Source organism: Pleurodeles waltl, chromosome 3_1 (assembly GCF_031143425.1).
Source record: "Pleurodeles waltl isolate 20211129_DDA chromosome 3_1, aPleWal1.hap1.20221129, whole genome shotgun sequence".
NCBI lineage: Eukaryota > Metazoa > Chordata > Amphibia > Caudata > Salamandridae > Pleurodeles > Pleurodeles waltl.
The window spans coordinates 1,390,470,981-1,390,486,030 of NC_090440.1; positions in this window are offsets into that span (position 1 = coordinate 1,390,470,981).

The following is a 15,050-nucleotide window of genomic DNA, read 5'->3' on the forward strand; positions in this document are numbered from 1 at the left end:
AATGTTTGCCCTGTTTCAAGCTTCCTCTGCAGACCCTGAAAACTTGTGTGAAACATGCTGAACACAAGTTGTCAACTGTCACCCGCACACAGGGTTACTCTTCAAAGCAAACATTTATAACATGTTCAATGCCTCTTCACACCTATGATGCATTAGGAGCAAATGCATTTTGTAAACACTCACACCAATTAACTGGACCCAGGATATACAAAATCAGGTTGAAAAGTAATATGGTAGTTACCAGCCTCTATGTAAACTGTAAAATAAACGAGCACACTCATTGGATGGCGTCATCAATGGTGTCATCAGTGATGCCATCAATGAGGTTATTTGAGATATCATCGGTGATGTCATAAATGATGTCATAGAACATGTCATGAGTAATATGTGAGGTTGTAAGCAGTGCATGGTGGGGGCAAAGTTGTTTTTTTCAGTGAAAATATTTTTATATAAATATGTATACAGCCTAATACATACACCCATTATCTGAGGGAGTGGTCTGACAGGAAAGAGCAGTCACTCTCCACTCAATACTATGCATACCCATCATCTGAAAAAGAGGTCTAAAAGGAGAGGCCATTGCATGTACATATCCTAATATGCACACCCGTCATCTGAGAGAGAGGTCTGTAAGGAGAGACCAGTCCATGCGAATGCCTTGCTACGTTAACCTCTCAGAGTGAGGTCCGAAAGGAGAGGGCAGTCCATGCACAAACCCTAACATGCACATGCCATCTGAGAGAGTGGCATGACAGGAAAGGGCAGTACCTTTCCACTCACTATTATGCTCACCCGTCATCTGAGAGAGAGGTGTCAGTGGAGAGGCCAGTCTTTCTCCACACACCCAAGTATACACACACCTGTCATCTGAGAGACAGGTCTGAAAGGAAAGACCAGCCCATGCACACACCTTACTGTGTTAACCCGTCATCTGAGAGAGGCCTGACTTGAGAGGCAAGTACATGTACACACCCTAATATACACACTTTTTACCTGAGAGAGAGGTCTGACAGGAAACGGCAGCCCAACTCCACTCACTACTATGCACACCTGTCATCTGAAAGAGAGCTCTCAGCGAAGATGCCAGTCTCTCTCCACACACCCTACTATGCACACCCATCATCTGAGAGAGAGATCAGGAAGGAGAGGTCTATAATTACCCACACCTTACTATGCACACCTGTCATCTGAGGCAGAGGTCTGAAAGGAAAGGGTAGTCTATGCATACACCCTAGAACCACACCTGCCATATGACAAAGAGGTCAAACTGAAGAGGTCAGTCCATGTACAAACCCTTTTACGCACACCCATCATCTCACAGAGAGGTCTTATAGGAAAGGGCAGCCCCTCTCAATTCACTACTACTCACACCTATAAACTGTGAGAGAAATCTTAGCGGAGTGCCAGACTTTCTTCGCACACCCTTGTATGCACACCCATCATCTGAGAGACATGTCTGTAAGGAGAGGACAGTGCATGCACACATCCTAATTTGTAAACACATCATGTGAGGGACAGGTCTGACAGGAGAGCCAGGCCATGGACACACCCTAATACACACATGTCATTTGAAAGAGAGATCTGACAGGAAAGGGCAGTCCCTCTTCACTCACTACTATGCATACTGGACATCTGAGAGAGAGTTCTTAGCGGAGAGGCCAGTCTCTCTCCACACAGCCTACTATGCACACCTATCATCTGAGAGAGAGATCTCACAGGAGAGTCTAGTCCATGCACACACCCCTTCTACACACATCTGTCCTCTGACAAAGAGGTCTGAGAGAAGAAGCAAGTTCATGTACACACTCTAATATGCACACCCATCATCTGAGAGAGAGGTCTGGCAGATGAGGCTAGTCCATATGCACACCCTACAATGCACACCAGTCCTTTAGAAGAGATCTCTGACAGGAATGGGCAATTCCTTTGCACTCACTATTATGCATATCTGTCATCTGAGAGAGAGGCTTCAGCAAAGAAGCCAGTCTTTCCCACACATCCTACTATGCACACCCATCATTTGAGAGAGAGAGGTTTGAGGAGAGGCCAGTCCATGCATACAGCTTACTAAATTAATCCATCATCTGAGAGAGAGGTCTGACAGGAGAGGGCAGTCCCTTTCCACTCACTACTGCACACAGTCATCATATGAGAGAGAGAGGTCTCAGCGGAGAGGCCAGTCTCTCTCCACACACCCTAATATGCACACTTGTGATTTGAGCGAGGTCTGACAGGAGAGAGTCCAGGCCCTCTGCTACCCCCCATAACCACCCAACGCCCTAAAATCACCCAACCCTGTTCCACGCATGTCCTTCAGTGGTGGGCAGGGGTTGCCTTCACTACCTGGCCTGTGGCCAAGCCGTGTAACCATCCCCCTTTAACCACCAAACCTTGAACTATGCACGGCCTGTGGTTCTGTGGGGCGGGTTTGGCCACAGGGCCTTAACCCAAAGATTTTTCTGGGAAAAAGACTTCAATGTTCCATCACAAGGAATGTTTAACATTCAAAACACTAGAAAATAAACCGACACACTACCATGAGATAAGAGGATTTGAAACCTCATCCTACTGTGTGGCAGTCCAAGAGCTTTACCAATAGTCCACATGTGAATCTGCTGTATTGTGCATCAAAGCATAGCTATAACATTCAAACCAAACGGCTTGCTGTGTGCCGCCTTGAAGTTATTCTATGGAGAGGCTATTGTTATTGCAATGGTCCCTCCATAGAATGTCTTGAAAGCGGCAGACAAGCAAGATACTTGTTTCCAGGAGAGGACAGGAGAGGTCCTAGCCGGCTACCGCCATTGTGCGGGAGCTGGTATTTCTCCCACAAGCAGCGAGCTGCTTTAAATAGCAGCTCCCTGCTTGTGGGAGCAATATTGTAATCTCTTTCCCTGCATGCATATTTGAGTGCAGGGTCAGAGATGGAAACTTTGATTTCAGAAGTCTGATGAGCTATAATGATAGCGAAACACATGCCAGGGGTTGCTTTTGCTCATTCCAGGTTGGCTTGGATGGTATTATAGCAATCTAAAGCTGTAGTACTGTGCCTGGAGTGGTGAAAGGCTTTTGTGATTTTACAGCTCGGCAAGGATGGCATTGTGCCAATCCTATGCTTAAAGATTTTTCTGTACAAATGGCAAGAGACTCTGTCCCTTTCTAGCTTGGTGTGGATAGCACTGTACTAATCCTCTGCTTATAAACTTGCTAGAAAATCAGTAATTTGAGGTGAGGAAATCTAGAGTGTTGCTTGTGTTGCAGGGTGTTCCTTACTGGAGCTGCTCTCCACCTAAACTTGGGAACTACCCAAAGTTCTCTCATGTATATATTCACTAAAGTGACATTATAGCGAGGCTCACATTTTAAATGTCCAAAGCCATAGAAATTCACTTTATATAGTTATCGCAAGTAACTGTAACTCATGCCTTAAGGTAACTATAGCTCGCGCCATGCATGTTTTTTTGTCTAGAATTTAACTGCAAATATTACATTGACATTATCAATTATGTTATCAGAGATGTCATCAGTGCTGTGATTTCTGGAGTAATTAGAAGTGCATGGTGAGGGCGCGAGTTATGGTTACCTTCAACTATAAATTTGAAAGCAAACTATAAATGCAAAAGCAAACAGCTATTGTATGGGCAACCGGGGACATAGCAGGAGCTGTCCTTGGGTGATGGCGGTCCCCAGGGCCATCTATGGCTCCTTGAGGTAGTCGAGGGGCCCCTCTCCAACTTAAACAGCCTTGCAGAGGTGGGGGTCTCTGGGGCCTTGGGGGGGCATGCTGCTCATCTGCATTCATTGTCATTTAAGCCCTGGGGAGCTGGCGGTCCCTGGGGCTGCAGGGGTGGCGCACAGCATTCAATATAATAATTGTCACAGGGAGGTGACGGTCCCCGGGGCTTCAGCAAGCTCAGGAGGGTGCCCCGCCCACCCCCTCCCTATTTTTGACATGCTCCCAGGACCTGGCCCACCCAGGGTCTTCATTAAAAACAAGCACTTGTTTTTTTAAAACAAATTTTGCATGAATCTGAGATGTCGTGAATTCGCAGCAAAATGTTTTTTTAAAAGTGCTTTTTTGCCCTGACGGGGTACCTCTGGGACCCCAGCACGGGAGCTAAGCGTTCAGAGTGTACCTACCCTAGCCCCTTTTATGGGTTTTTTTCACTCTTTTTTGGGGGGGACTTGGCTGAAGAGAAGTCCCAAGATGGCTGAGAACAAAGGAGAGGGACCTGGGAGATTAGTGGTCCAGTGTACAGTCTCCCATAAGCAATAGTAAGAAAAGAAGGGTACACTGTTCCAAAAAATAACTAGCTGGGACTACTTTCTACAGGAGCGAGAACCCTCAAGCATCGCATTGGATGTATGATTTCATCATTGGGAAAGCTCCTCGTTAGGCCGGTGCTGCAATGCCTAACGGGCTCCACTGAGGGGGCTCTTAACCGTATATGCTCTACTGATAGTTAGAGATTAGTAATCAGTCTGAAAGGGTATCTGAAGATCACCCAAGCAATATAGGAGAGAAAAAATTATAAAATTGGTTATCCATCAACACTCAATAATCATGGTTTTAATCAATACTACTGTGATGGAGACCAAAGTTAAAAACCAAGAGGGAGTAGAAACTGAGTTGTAATGCTCATCTACTCGCACACACAATATGAATTAGAGGATAAACCCAAAAGTGGCTCCTCAGAAAAAGGGGTCTACATGTTTCGCGTCTGGTGGTCCATACGGATCCCTCGACGCTTCATCAGGACCATAGAAAAACTTCTCCAAAAATCAAAAATCCAAATAGGATCAAAAATTAAGTAAAAACACAGTCACTTACTGTGAAGTTGTTTATGTCAGTCAAGGTCGCCCTAAAAAATAAATAAAGCAACAGCATGTAGAAAGTAGAGTACCCATTGATTGCACACAAACACAATTTGATTAATTTATCATGCGCAAGAAAAGACACTAAATAATATAACATTGAGCAATCTAAAATATAAAACCTTTCTTAAGGCTTACCATCCCCGGTCTGTGGATAGAGCCTCATGGGAATCAAGTATCAGGAACCGGAACAAACAATCTGAATGTCGTAGTAGTGTAAAAGAAAACATCAGGAGTAATGCCAACGACAGTCAAGAATCAAATGCAACAATTATCTAAGCTGTAGATGTAGTTGGTGCAGAGTCAAAAAGAACAAAAATCTGAAACTTATTTGTTAAAATGTGATACAATCCGATAGTACACCTCCATAAATCAGGGGCTCGGTGATAAGACACTAGCAAAAATTGTCGCCCATGTTGTACGAAGTACTAATAGGATCGCGGTGAAAGAAAGAGAACTCAACTTTCTACGCCTTAGAGATCCTGTGGACGCACCCCGGAGATATCGATGACACAGCGGTTATGTACAGATATGGACAGTACTTACTTGTACTGTATTGCCGGTCCGTAGGGCATCTAGCACCTACCCCCTTGATAGCGTTCCCGTGCAACCAAGAACGCGCACCTCTGGGTCCTCAAATACGTATTGTGGGACCCGGAAGTGCACTCGAGCGCGTGCGAGTCTCGCGCTGTCTCGTAGGCAGTCAAAGAAACAAAAAACAAAAATCAAAGACGGACTTACGCTCCGTCGCCATTTTTAGAAGGAAAACCGCCGGATTCAAAACTATCGGGTCCGAAAAAAGTCTAAACAGTTCAAAAATTGTAAAAGCCTTTATAGATCCTATTAGTACTTCGTACAACATGGGCGACAATTTTTTGCTAGTGTCTTATCACCTAGCCCCTGATTTATGGAGGTGTACTATCGGATTTTATCACATTTTAACAAATAAGTTTCAGATTTTTGCTCTTTTTGACTCTGCACCAACTACATCTACAGCTTAGATAATTGTTGCATTTGATTCTTGACTGTCGTTGGAATTACTCCTGATGTTTTCTTTTGCACTACTACGACATTCAGATTGTTTGTTCCGGTTCCTGATACTTGATTCCCATGAGGCTCTATCCACAGACCGGGGATGGTAAGCCTTAAGAAATGTTTTATATTTTAGATTGCTCAATGTTATATTATTTGGTGTCTTTTCTTGCGCATGATAAATTAATCAAATTGTGTTCGTATGCAATCAATGGGTACTCTACTTTCTACATGCTGTTGCTTTATTTATTTTTTAGGGCGACCTTGACTGACATAAACAACTTCACAGTAAGTGACTGTGGTTTTACTTAATTTTTGATCCTATTTGGATTTTTGATTTTTGGGGAAGTTTTTCTATGGTCCTGATGAAGCGTCGAGGGATCCGTATGGACCACCAGACGCAAAACATGTAGACCCCTTTTTCTGAAGAGCCACTTTTGGGTTTATCCTCTAATTCATATTGTGTGTGCGAGTAGATGAGCATTACAACTCAGTTTCTACTCCCTCTTGGTTTTTAACTTTGGTCTCCATCACAGTAGTATTGATTAAAACCATGATTATTGAGTGTTGATGGATAACCAATTTTATTATTTTTTATCTCCTATATTGCTTGGGTGATCTTCAGATACCCTTTCAGACTTATTACTAATCTCTAACTATCAGTAGAGCATATACGGTTAAGAGCCCCCTCAGTGGAGCCCGTTAGGCATTGCAGCACCGGCCTAACGAGGAGCTTTCCCAATGATGAAATCATACATCCAATGCGATGCATGAGGGTTCTCGCTCCTGTAGAAAGTAGTCCCAGCTAGGTATTTTTTGGAACAGTGTACCCTTCTTTTCTTACTGTCCCAAGATGGCTGCCAACACTTCCTGGTTGGAAGTGTTGGCAGCCAATCAGAGCTCTGCAGTTCTGCAGCTCTCTGCACGAGCTCTTATTATTCACAAAGTTGTTGGGGAGGATCCTTGGACCTAAATATACAAATTCATTTTCACTTAAATATCTCAAAAACTGCCAAACGGATTTACACCAAATAACCAAAAGCACAATCTGCGGAACAAAACCTATCTTTCTGTCAAATTTGTTGTAATTCCGCCCAGCAGTTTGGCTGTAGTTGTGTTCAAAGCTCCTACGGGAATTAACAGGGGAAATGCATGTTTTTGACCCCCCCTCTTTTTCTCGACCCCTCGCTTGTCGGGCACCCTGAAAATTCCCATGCACAACAAGTATGACTCTCACTTTATTTGGAAGATTTTGTGAAGTTTTGTCAACCAGTGCAAAAGATGTAGCCAAGTCGAAAAACGCTTTTTTTCATGGAAACATGGTCCTAATTATAAGTACCCAATAGTGACTGCCACTAGTATATGTACATATGTATATTTTATAGGAGGGATGATTGGAAATATAGCTTTGGAGACTTGGTTGTTTTGCCTTTTATTGGTTCTCTTGATATTAAATTAGTTAATCAGGCAGTGAACAACTAAACAAAAACAAAATGATAGAGTTCATGAGTATGAGGGGGGTGGTTTGTCTTCATCAACTTGACAGGTGGAGAGATGATCTTCTCTTCCTTTGCTTAAACGGTTGCTGAGGATGGATGCCGACACCCCCTCAAAAGATGCAAACAATAAGTTAGAGGAGAACTTTTCCCTAGTACTGTTGTTTTCCCATCATCAAATCACCTGTGTATCACCAAAATTTTAGTTAATGCGTATCTACATTTTCCTGAGTGGTAACAAACTTGTGACCACTCCCTGGACAATATGAAGCTTCCAGGACCAACACCAGAACTACAAGGTAAGTAAAAACTAATATGCACCGCGGAGGGCATAGGGTTCAGGCTATAACCTGCCTTTCCCTTTAGCAGAGTTGAAAAGAAGCGTCTTTCCCAGGCCAAGCATCCCACAGCTATGGATGATAGGGGTCCCTCAAGTAAAGCTACTTCCTGCACATTGTTTAACTTAGAGCTCCATAGATGTTAGTGCAATCTCAAAACTCCACAGTGTGACCTTAAAACTCCACAAACAATAGTGGGACCTTAAAGCTCCACAATTAATAGTGTAACCTTAAAGGTCCATAGATGTCAGTGCATGCTCCCCTCTTTTCTCCCCTGAATCGTTTCTCTGACACATATACTCACTGCACTGCCACATCTCACTTGAGCTCTGCCAGGCTGCTGCTGGAAGGGTTGAAGGGCCATGAACCACCATAGTATGCATGGGTTATTACTTTTATTATGGGCCATCCATTAGAGAGGAGCAAAATCAGTGTATAGGATAAAGTGAATTCTCGTCCTTCGAGATAGTAACAGATGGTTTTCGTAGCCAATTTAAGAAAAATTCTCCTTTCCCAGAGAAGCATATTTCTTTTCTCGAGGAAACAACTTGTGACTAAGGCATAAAATGGATTTCTCATCCCCCACTGCAACTTTCTATGAAAGGACTGCACCCAAGCCAACTCCAGATGCATCTGTCTGTAGGATGAATGACTGTGTAAAATTGGAGCTGTGAAAGATGGGCTCTGACGTGAGGACATTTTGTAACACATGAAAAGCATCTAGGACTTGCTGAGAGAGGTCTTAAACCTAGTTCAGCTTCTTTATTCTTCTTTAAGAGGTTAGTTAGGGGAGTGGCTATTTGAGAGGAATGAGGTGTAAACCTTCTGTAATAGCCTACCATCCCAAGGAAGGCCCTGAAATCTATTTTTGTTTTTGAGAAAGGTTTCTTGAGAATGGCTGTAAATATATCCGCCTGGGGCTGTATAAGTCTTTCCCTTAACAAATACCCCAAGTATATTACCTGTCTGGCTGTTAGATGGCTTTTTTACTGTGTTTACCCTGAGGCCTACAGAGCCTAATGTGTGAAGAACATTTTGAAGTGTTGTGGGTAACCCTCCAACATAATACTTCAATATAAGCTGCAGAGTAGGGGGTTGCCTGGTTTCAACAAGATATTCATCATTCACTGGAAGGTGGCCGGAGCCCCATGTAATCTGAAAGGGAAAACAGTAAATTAATAGAATCCCCTGGGGTACAGAAAGCATTCTCCTTGTCCTGAGGATTAAGAGGGGCCTTCCAATAACCCATACACAGATCTAGGGTACTGATGTATTGGGTATCTCCTAATCTTTCTATCATCTCATCGTCCCAGGGAATGGGGTATGTATCATATTTAGAGATCTTACTTACTTCCCTAAAGTCTGGTTTAGGGACTAGGACAATAGGAGAGTTCAACACACTTATGGAAGACTCAATAACGCCCATTCGCAACATGGGATTGTACTATGTCATCAATATCTTTTCGGTGGGCTTCCATCACTCTATGGGGTCTGAACCATACTCTAACCCCAGGTTTAGTGTTAATTGAATGAGATATCATGTATGTTCTTTCCGGGGTGCTAGAAAAACAACCCTGATAAGGTTTTAACTTTTCTATCAACTCCTGCTTTTCCTTTACCTCTAAATCAGGGTCGATGCATGTTGTAAGTTGTTTGGACTGTTCTGAGGCCACTCCGAAAATGGCAGAGCTGGGACCTTCCCGTTTCTTTAATATATTGATGTGGTAGATCTGTGACTCCTTGTAGTTTGTGTTAACCTCCACTCTGTACATGATAGGGGTATACTGTTCTAGGACAGAAAAGGGTTCTTGACAGTAGAATAACATTTTATTCTCAGCGGAGGGTAACATCAAAAGTACTAGTTCTCCTACTGAAAATTCACAGAGTTTGGTACATTTATCATACTGGATTGTTTAGCTTTTTGGGCTTGTTCTAAACTCACTCTGGGTATTTTCCTTATCTGCTTCAATCAGGTCTTTAATCCTGTTGTGTATTCCAGCAAAGGCTTGTTACGATCTTTTCCTGTTCACAAGATTCTTTGGCTATATCTAATAATGTATGGGTTTTTTAGACAAATAATAACTCCAAAGGGGAAAACCTCATGCTACTTTGAGGCAACATTTGTTTATAGTTTCGGGCTTCTAGATCCAGATTTTTTTTTATTGTTGTTTTTAAGGTTACGTTTTACTGCTCCACCAGGCCATCTGTCTGAGGATGGTATGCAGCAATACGGATTTGTTTCACACCCACTTGCTTACATATCTGTTTCATCAGTTTTGAGGAAAAAGGGGTCCTCTGACCAGTAAGTATTTCCTGGGGGAAACCAACCCATGAAAAGAGCTCAATCATTGCCTTGTCGATATAGATGATGTTTGGGTGGCAGATGGGAACAGCCTACGGATAGCAAGTGGTATAATCTACTATTACAAGTAGATATCAACACCCACTCCAGGAAGGTATAAATGGGCTGTTGATATCCATCCCAACTCATGAGAATGGTTTGTCATTTATGGGCAAGTGACACAAGGGGGGCTTTTTAGGTAGAGATCGGGTATGCATTTGGCAAACTGTGGATCCCTTACATCATTTCTTAACATGACTGTAAATACTGGGCCAATAAACTCTCTCTAGTATTGCTTTCTCTGTTTTTTCTGGCCCAAAGTGACCACTCAAAAGATGGCTATGAGTTTCACCCCCTTTTTCATACAGCAATCCCTGTTGTATGAAAAAAATGGGGGCCTACATCTTGAGAGACTTCTTTCTTCCTGGCCATATTCCATGCTTCTCTGAACTGAGGTTCTTCCCTCTGGGCTGCTCAAAACATTCTATCAGATTCCCAGATGTACTCTTCCCAGTAGAGGTGCATCAATCTTGATACCTTCTGGTTTTCTGCCTTCCTCTATTTTGTACCTTTTCTGTTTGGGGATGGGCCATTCAGTGTCCTCTGCTTGGGAAAAAAAGTGTTCTCCCACCATGACTCTACCCCCCCTCCTTATTTCCTGCGCCAGAGATTTTAACCTAGGAAAATTGGTACCCACAATAAGAGGTTCTGGGAGCTTGAGTATCAGTCCTACTTGCAGTGGCCCAATGGAATCTTTCTTATGTTGAAAGTTAATTGTAGTGACAGGATATTTCTTCTTATCTCCTTGGACACATTGAATGTTCACTATAACCATCAGTGCAGGGGCCTCACAGGGGATGACCTGAGGTTTAATGACCCTCTGATGACAGCCAGTGTCCAAGAGAACCGCAACAGGATCCCCACTCACCTTTATCATACAGCAGTAATGTGGTTCAGTTTGGAAGCAGTGTAATATGAATATCTTACGATCCAAATGTCCATGGGTTCCTCCTTTTGGGGACACAGTCGAGCAATGTGTCCCATACCCTTACAATTAAAACACTGGGTCCCTGGTTGTGTGGGTCTTGGACTAGATCCAACCACTTTAGGAACAATCTCTGGTTTCCCTGGGCCTTGGGGTCTACTGGGCCTTACTGCACCAGAAATATTGCCCTCCATCCATTTTCCTCTCACCCTTTTGATGTATCTTGAGCGCAGCTCAAAGGTGGTGTTACTATGTTGTCTTACCCACTTTTGTATTAGAGGATGTAAAGAGATTAAGAACTGTTCCAGATAATTATTTTCCATTATCTCCTCACTCGTGGCCATCTCTGGCTTGAATCACCTGTCCATCATATCCCTCACCTGATAGTACAGGGCTCTGGGAGGTTTATAGAGGGCTTCTTTAATCTGTCTCAGCCTGACCCGGTAGGTTTTGCTGTCTACCCCACAGTCTGTATAGAATGCTCTTTTTAATGTCTAAGTATGGGGTAGCCCCAGGGGGACTGGCAGCCTGATAGGTGCTCTGTAGGTCTCCTTTGAGTAGAGGACCTAAATATTGACACCATCTGTCTGCAGGCCAGGTGGCCATCTGGGCCAAGCATTTGAAATTATTGAAAAAGAAGTTGGGGGTCCTTCCCTTCTACACATTTTTGTAATACAACTGATGGAAGAGCAGTGTTGCCCTGTTACTGGCCCAACATATCTGACAGTCTCCAATTGCTTCATCCTATGACTATGCCTCCTTGTCCATTTTTTCTGCCTCACTTGTCATGGCTGTTTGGAACGTCTTCTGATATACTTTTTCCAACCGCTGGTGTCCTTCTGCCATTTATGACATCCAAGCCTCCATTTCCTCCACTCCCACTCCTAACACCACCTATTGGAGGGGTGGGTGGAAATATGGCCTTGAAGACTTGGTTGTTCTGTGAATTTAGCCTTTAATTGGTTCTCTTGATAAGAAGGGTTAATTAAGCAGTGAACAACAAAAAAAAGAAAACAGAGTTCAGGAGTGCAACTGGGGGGCAGGGGTTCGTCTTCATCGACTTGAGAGGAGTAATGATGCTCTTCTCTTCCTTTGCTTTAAGGCTCCTGAGGATGGATGACTCTGCCAGCTCCCGCAAAAGGGGTTGGCCAAAAGGCCTGGCCTGGTCAAACCCTATAACCACTCAACCTCACACCACCCATTGCAGGTTTTGCTCTTGAGGCCAACTCCCTGTAACCACCCAGAGAGGTTTTCTAAACTTTAAAAAATGACATAGGCAGAATGAAATATTTTAGGATAAATTGAAAAGAAAATTTTAATTGTCAAGTAAAAAGAGTGCGATCACCTTTTGGTATGTACCTTAAATATTTGAAGTGGAAAAGAAATTAAAAGAGGGAAATGACAACTGACACACCTAGTCCTGAACCCACAACCTTCAGTGTGAAAGTCCAACATTTGAACCACTAGGCCACCTATCATGCAGTGTTGAGACATAACTATAACATTCAAACCAAAGATTTTATGGGAAAAAGATGTAAATGTTTAATTACTAGGAATGTTTAATATTTTTTTAAAACTACTAAATAAACAAGCACACTACCATGAGATATCAGGATGTGAACCTTCAACCTATATAGTGACAGTCAAAACGCTTTACCACCACTACACAGGTGACTGTTATACTGTGCAGCAGAACATAACTTTAATATTCCGACCAAACATCTTGCTGGTGTAACAGTGTGAAGTCACTGTATGGAGAGATCATTGCAATAACAATCTTTCTCTCTCTTTCGCTTCCGTCCCATCATGGGATGGAAGAGAGAGAGTGGCAGGACTGCGGGGAAGCCTGAAGGTCCCTGTGGTTCAGGCCGGCTCCCAACTCTTGCGGGATTGCAACTCCCATCTTGTAGGAACAATGTTTTCATCTGTTTGCCTGCATGCATGTTTGCGTGCAGGGAAACAGATGAAAACTCCCCTATCTTTAAGCAGGAGCTGCTTGATAGCCCTCGCTTGCATAAAGAGGAGTTTGCTTTTGCACAAGGCACATACCAGGAGCTGGCCCTGGGAGGTGGAGGTCCCCAGGTTCATGTATGGCTCCACGAGGGGGGCCACGCAGCCCCCCTCCAATGTTGTATTTGCCCCTGGGGTGGTGGTGGTCCCTTGGGCTGCAGGAGGGCCCCGGGGAGCTGACGGTCCGCGGGGCTGCATGCCCCCACATACATAGTGTGTTTATCCCCCGGGAGGTGGTGGTCCCCAGGGTTGTGAGGGGCACTCAGCACCCCACATACAATTGAATCTTTGCCCTGGGAAGGTGGTAGTCCCTATGCTGCGCAGGGGGGCGGACAATCCCTTGCATGCATATTTAATTCAGCCCGAGAAGGTGGCGGTCCCCAGGGATGCAGGGGGTCTACATGGCCTGCCATAAATTTATGTGTGATCGTCCCGGGGAGGTGGCGTCCCCATGGCTAATAGAAGACCTAGGAAGGGAGCCCCCATGCACCCCTTTCCTTTTGAAGCACCCAATTTCCCTGGGACCTGGCCCACTAGGGGCTAATTAAAAGAAACAAAATCCGAACAATCCACTGAACCAGATCCACTGATTTACCCAACATCGTTCTTAAAAAAATGCTTTTTAACCTTGGCTGGGTCCCTGCGGGACCCTTAGACCTAGTCTAGGGGCTCAGGGTGACCCTACCCTAGTCCCTTTTCTTTTTTAAAAACTTTTTTTGTGGGACTCAGCTGAAGGAGAGTACCAAGATGGCTGCCAACACTTCCTTGTTGAAATGCTGGCAGCCAATCAGATATCAGCAGGGGGACTGTTGGATCTGCGGAGGATCCGCTTCCCTACATATCTATATCTTTAAACACTAATATCTCTAAAACTATTGAAGGGATTTATACCAAAACACAAAAAGCATACTTTCTGGACCAAGGCCTTACTTTCTCCCAAGGTGTAATTCCGTTCAGAGGTTCAGGCTGTAGTTGTGTTCAAACAATTGAAAAATCCCGTTAACGTACAATGATAGATATACATAAATCTTTTTTTCTTTTTTTCAAAACTACTGAACATATTTACACCAGATTACAAAAAAGAGATCTTTCCAGACCAAGATCTAGCTGTCTGCCAAATTTGGTGGAATTCAGTTTAATGATTCAGGCTGTAGTTGTGTCTAAAATCCTTATGGGAAATTGCATGGGGAAAATGCGTTTTGCTCCCCCCCCTTTTTCTTAGCCCCGCTCCTTTTCTCAGCCTTTCCTTATTCACACACCAACATACCCATCCATACAGCCACTCACACACACACACACACAGCCATGTACAGACCCATCACGCCACTTACACACCCACTCACACACCCCTACAGCAAAGCCACTGGCATTCCAATCACACACCCATACAACCACTGATACACCATGAGAGACACATTCAGCCTCTTACACATTCAATCATACACCCACCCAACATTCACTCACATGTCCAGTTACACATCCATGAAATCACTCACACACCCATTCAGAGACCAAGAAAACTGTGTGGTTGGCTGCATGCGAAGAGTAGGATACCGGGCCTGGCCGCAGATAAAATAAACAATAGGCTAGAAATTCATTAAAAAACAAAGGTTACAGGGACATTATAGTTAGGAAATAGAATTTTAAAAACCTTGGAAATTCACTGAAAAAAAACAAAGGTTACGACGAGAGCACAGGTTATAGTTACCTTAGAATATGAGTTATACTTTCTTGAGGTAACTACAACTATAACTACATAATTTCTATGGTTTTGTGTGTGTAAAATTTGAACCTATCTATAACATTCCTGTACCCTTTGTATTAGTAAATCTCTAAGTTTTTTTAAAAAAACTCTATTTCCTAACTAGTTATAGTTACTGTGTTACTTTAGGGCATGAGTCCTAAGTCCTCACAGACCCATTCCGACCCTCATGCACACACTCAGAGACCCATTCAGGCACACGCATCCACTC